This window comes from Micropterus dolomieu, linkage group LG15, assembly GCF_021292245.1.
Source record: "Micropterus dolomieu isolate WLL.071019.BEF.003 ecotype Adirondacks linkage group LG15, ASM2129224v1, whole genome shotgun sequence".
Classification (NCBI taxonomy): Eukaryota; Metazoa; Chordata; class Actinopteri; order Centrarchiformes; family Centrarchidae; genus Micropterus; species Micropterus dolomieu.
In genome coordinates this window covers 21,139,456-21,145,455 of record NC_060164.1, presented here as the reverse complement: position 1 = coordinate 21,145,455, position 6,000 = coordinate 21,139,456, and the positions used below count along the sequence as shown (strand labels likewise).

Genomic DNA, 6,000 nt, shown 5'->3' with positions numbered 1-6,000 from the left:
TAATCTCTTTGGGAGGTGTGCATACTTTATAATCCCCCAGAATTAATAACCACAAAGATCTGCCAAACAACAGAAGCTTATTTCAGCCGAAGTATTACCATGTAAATTACCTAATTTCTTTGTTCTTGTGAATTGTTTCTTTCTCTTAGCCAAAATGCTAATTCTATAGTCAAATTGGTTGCACATGTTTCATTACAAGTCCTAGAGACTGAGGTGAAGTCCACAGTGTTGAGTTTTCCGAAGACAAAGGAAGAGGAAATCACAAAGTTGACTTTTTTTCACAGGCGTGCTGTGGAACTGTTTTCCATCCCAGATGGGATTACGGTACCTAAAACTGAGAGTGCTAGTTACAGTACTTACATACAATTGCTTTACAATGCACATATAAGTACCTTCTCTCTCTCTGTCATTTTCTCAATTTCACTTAATCACACACACACACACACAGGGATGGCATTTCCATCAGTGAAAGGGAAAAGAGTTTAAGCGTGTTGTCTGTGTGGTTTCCTGCTGGAGATTCATCCTTTAGCTAACACAGTGGCATTGATACAAGATACCCATCCACACACACACACACAAACACTTCCATTCAGCCATTAGTCACATGCAAGTTTTATCTGAGAGCCGATACACTAAAGATACTCAGCCCCTAATTTAAGAGATGGACAGTTTAACAGCCTAAGATGTTTCAATGTTGAAAAGCTCAGAAATTTTATGCATGAACACCTTTACATTTAAAACACTGTGGCTCTTAATCAACTCACCATAACTACAGCTGAGCTGCTTTGTGTGCCCCATTTTGGATCTAAGGATAGAAATGGACTTTTTACTCATTAAATTAAAAAGTGAAAATTTTTCAGTGTGATTCCAGCATCGGACTGTGCCACATGTATGCCGTGCTAACCCGAAGTCTTCATCTAATGAGTCCACATGGTCTCCAGATCAATAAAGTGTTAAGTGGCCCTTTAGAAAATAACATTGGAGCGTTGTTAAGTTAGTCTGTCAAGCACACAGTGCACAAGCTCAGCTGCAGCACTTCAATTTAAGAGCTGCCATCTTGTTAACATGGATTTACTCATCAGTGGATTCAGATGGACAAAAGGTCTCGCACAAAACCTTCTACACACAGACAAATAGGCAGTAACAATACATATAGACAAATGCACATATTCGTGCACAATTACTAATTAGGGCCTGAGCACAAAACATGTGCAGTCCCTATTGAAACTGAAGGGATTATTATTATTATTTTTTAATTTTTTAATTTTTTTCTGCAAAGTAACCTCAATTTTGGGGGCCTAAACATACTCGAAAACTCAACTTACACATCGACTTACATTTTCTACCGTTCATTCTAAAGGCATTGACGATGAAAAGTTGTGCTATCTGTGAGTTTTCGTCAATGTGCTTGATAACTGTCCCACCCCGAACACATCTACATGCCAATATTCAGTTATAGTCATAGCTCCAAGTGCTATGTAGCGCCACAAAGGGGACACAGGAAGTGATGATTAACACATTTGTGCAGCGTCCGAAGCACGTAGCAAATTCACAGCTGCACCAGCAGAGCTCCAGAATCTGAAACGCGGCTGCCTCACACCTCGACGTGCCATACGTGCGAGGGCCCGCCCAATGCTTAATTTTGACTTGGGCTTGGTTGTATAAATTACTAGTTGACGCAAAATATAGAGCAATAACCAGCGAATAATGGTAATTAAAACCACATGTCACTTTAGGAGGCTGCCTGAGACGATGGTGTGATTTTACATGCTACTATACATGATGCCATTGGCCTAACACGATAAGACAAAGGGTGCTGGAAACACATGTTTAGACTGAAATGACAGAACATTAAAATCCATGATAAATTTAAAGAAACAATGAAGGACTGAATAATGTAGAACTGTCTTCACACTGTTGTATTGACTTAATCGGACCTCTCTCTCTCCTCCTCTTCCACCTTTACAACTAACTCCATCTTTCCAAAGAGTTACATTTAACCTCACGTCTCCCACCCACCGCCTAGCAACACACACACACACACACACACACAAACACATGCACACATACACACAGCCTAACTTTGAGGGCGAGCTAGCGAATTCCTGAGGGCTATCGGGTTTCGGGTTGCCTTGGCGACTGAGCACGGAGGCAGATCCATTAATCATTGAGAGCAGTTCACTCCAGAGTGGAGGTCAGACTGATTGCTGTGGATAGGGTATCATCCCAAAACACACACATACACACACACACACGCCCATCACAGGACCTTGATTTGAATGAAAAAAAGATTTGTCTACCTCCCCCTTCCCCAACTTCAGTTCCTCTTCTACAATGTATACAATATGCAGACACTCAAACAAACAAATGTAAACGGGACAGAACAACTACCGGTATATATTAACATGCAAACACAGACCCCAGTTTACGCTGGCGCTCCCATACTTTCTTGATGCCTTCTCTTTCATTGGCTCTCTCTCCTCTCTCCTTTAAAGACTCACACACAGACAAAACAATCTCTCCCTCCGATGTTGTCTGGGCATCAGGACGGCCGTGGTGGTGTCATGTGACGTGGCTGCGTGGAGCCGAGTGGATTAAGAGATTGGAGCTCCACATTTATTTTTCAGGGACTCGGCTGAAACACTAGACCTGCACAGGTGTCTAGGAAAACTGAGAGAGAAAGGGAGAAAGAAAGAGGGAGACAGGGATGGAGGGAGGGAAGAAAAAGACAGACAGGAGCAGAGATAGAAGTTGTATTAAAAAACAAAGATATTAATTTCCACCTGCTGCATATCATATTTTGTGTCTACATCTTTCTTTATTTTCTGTGTCCACATTTCCAACGTTACCAAACCATGCTACATTTGCTGCTGAGTATTGTAAGTCCATGTTGTATCACAATGAATGAACTGGGATGCAACAGATGAATAGAGGGATGGCCTAGAGATGGATGTAATAAAACACAGTGCCAATATTGCTTAAAAGAAGCATTTTTTTTTTAAAGGATCAAACTTTTTCAACACTGTACATACAATAGGGTATACTGGGAGAGCACAGATCTTGTGCATTTTTCCAAATCAGCATTCGATAATGTAGATATAAGGAGACAGACAATCACAAACGAGGAAGCTGCAGACAGAGGGTTTGGATGGTTAAAGTTATGGAGGATTAGTGGGAACCTGGTTTTCGGTTGTGCAGTGCAGCAAGTGAATCATGTGGATCTGGTGAATGGAGGTAACTGAGTTTGGTTGGCAGATTGGACAAGCTGTTCAAGACATCCAAAGGACAAAGGCTTAGTGGGCCACAACAACCATATGTGTTTGCTGACGTGCCTTTGAACAAGACAGTGAACTCCATATTAGTTTACTAAATGTAGTCTAAGTGTGTGGCTGTAGCTTATATGATATATTTTTGGGTAACAGGATACGATAATGTTTTCTTCATATAGGGCTGCCTGATTCTGGATTTAATGCAAATCTTTGCTTCTTAGAATTGTGATCACAATACCCACCCGTTATTCTTAGAAACATGATTCAAGTTACTGACCTGGGATCTTCTGTCCCTGAATGGTGTTGGTTTGCTTAATTTTCATGTTGTTGTTGATGGGCCTTCACAGACCGGAACCTGACACATTGGTCACTTAACAGTTTAGCAAGTGCTTTCAGTCACAATAATAACACTAGCTAGGATTGAGATATCTCTAAACTGAGATTGTTTAGAGCTATGTGGAGCTACAGTGTTACTGTCTAGAAAGTGAGGCAGAAGGTTTTGGTGGTGCTGTAACTCCTGTGTGACTTGGCGTGGGGTTGCGAGGGGGTGTTTAAAGAAGGGATCGAGTCACCAGTCTAGAATGGGTCGGTGCCCAGATGCACCAAGCTGACGTAAGTGGTGATAAAAAACTAAGGTTATCCTCTTTATGTTGCCTCGTGTCTTCTATTAGAAAGTGCACTTAACCACACCACAAAGCACATATTTTCTGTGACTATAATAATTGAACACGCATTAATTTGTCTTGTACTATCCTTGCAATACAAATGGAGAATAGGTGATGGGCGGAGTTGCAACTAGCACTGTAAATTTTTGCTTTTCTTTGCGCTGGTCTTCTCTTTCTTGTGAAAAAAGAAAAGTGAAGGCAGAAGTGGAGATTTATTTTATCAATTGCCTCTGCCACAGAGTCACTGTGCTGAACAACCTTAAATAAAGGCCAACTAGCACCGGTAGTACCAAATACAAATGCGAAAACTATGGCCAATGTCTGGCCACAGATGGTCAAAGACGGCCCAGTATCCACAATACATAAGTCTCATGCAAGTTCAAACACACACTCATACGCAAACACATGCATTCTCAAATGTAGTTTGTCCAGCAGGATTTACTGTGTCCTGGGAAACCTGATGTAGACGGCCACAAATCAGTGTGACTATGAAATAGAGAGCCACACGAACAATTACACATGCACACACACACACACACACTCGTGCACACACCAAATCTAAGCACATTTGTGTCACACGCAGAAATGGAGGCACATGCAAACACACACACACACACACACACACACACACACACACACACACACACACACTTGCACACTTGAAATATAGGTACAGCCACTGCACCACTGAACTGGCTCCCAAAGGTGCCCACTAAATTTACTGGCTCCTCCAGCCACTTCAAAAGCTCTCCATAACTTAGAGGCCAGACGATTTTATTGTTTCATGGAAGAAAGGACGATGGAAAAAAAAGAAGCAAGGAGAGTGAAGGAGTGAAAGATAGATGTACTGGGAAAAAATTAAATCCTCCTTTGTCTCAGACAATTAAAATTCCTCTCTGGTTGTGGGGCACGTGCACAGACACACCTATACATTGCAAGTGCATGCACACACACACACAGTAAAAATGTGTGCAGTCCACCTTTAATCTCTTGTGGATAAGAACTCAGATTTTTTCATAAAGAGTTTGTATTTTATTTTGTTTTTTAGCTGAATGGCCTCACATGACCCACAAAAGAACAACTATTATGGACAATTCATTTTAATCCTCTGTTTCACTCTTTCTCTATCTGTACCTGTCCCTCTTTCTCTCTCTCTGTTTCTGTGTGTGAACCACCCTGTGAGTTGCTATCAATGTAGCTAGTTAAAGCTAATGATGTAGACACCCCTCTCCTCCAGGTTATGAGGCAGTGAGCTGGTAGCAGAACTTGTTAATGTCCACTCCAATAGTAACACTTTCCTTCTGGCACTGGACTAATGATAAGCAAAGGTGACATGTGGCTGTGTGTTCCTGTCATAGACCCCATTTAGCCTTAGCTTTGAGAACTTGATAAGAAGAAGATGGCTTCTATAATTTGGTTTCATTTAGGTCTTCACTGTTTTTAAGTTGAAGTTAGACTAAGAGTTGGAATTTCTGGTAGTGTAACTCTTAAGAGGGATGAGAGGACATGTGGGTGCAAAGAAATTGTTTTTGATGTGTATTCACATGTCTTTGTGATGGACTTGTACTGGTAAAAGAAATTCACTGCTTCTTTGTCTTTTCACGGTTCTTGTGCTATAACATTATCAGTAATCAAATACTTTTGCACCTCAGTTGTTCAGGTGAACGGTAAACCCCCAACACATACACACACACACACATACACAGAGTTAGATGGGTTAGATGAGACTTTGTATTTAGCAAACTGAGCTTCCTGGCAGGTGGTCCACCAAATGTTATCTTATTGACCTCTGTCCTCGTACACACACGCACGCACACACACACACACACACACACACACACACACACACATACAGGCCAATTCAGTAAATGAGATGAGGGGATCACGATGTGATAAGGAGGCATCTGACAGTAGGACAAGGATTTACTTGACTAAATCAACCCGAAAGAGAACAAAGACAAGAGACAGGAAGACACACTCACACGCACACACTGAATATCATGGTTCATAAAATTGTACTAAAAAATATACCAGGACTCCATTATCTCCCACTACATGCCCATTGC

The 6,000-nt window shown here is 41.4% G+C and overlaps 1 long non-coding RNA gene across 1 annotated transcript in view; it reads right to left on the bottom strand.

The window, feature by feature from the left end:
- Nucleotides 1-1,578: 1,578 nt before the first annotated feature.
- The window catches only part of LOC123984547, a 26,090-nt gene continuing 21,668 nt past the window's right edge, over nucleotides 1,579-6,000 (bottom strand). Inside the window, exon 5 of the long non-coding RNA XR_006828450.1 lies at nucleotides 1,579-2,670. This is a non-coding gene — a long non-coding RNA (uncharacterized LOC123984547). The remainder of the gene's footprint in view (nucleotides 2,671-6,000) is intronic.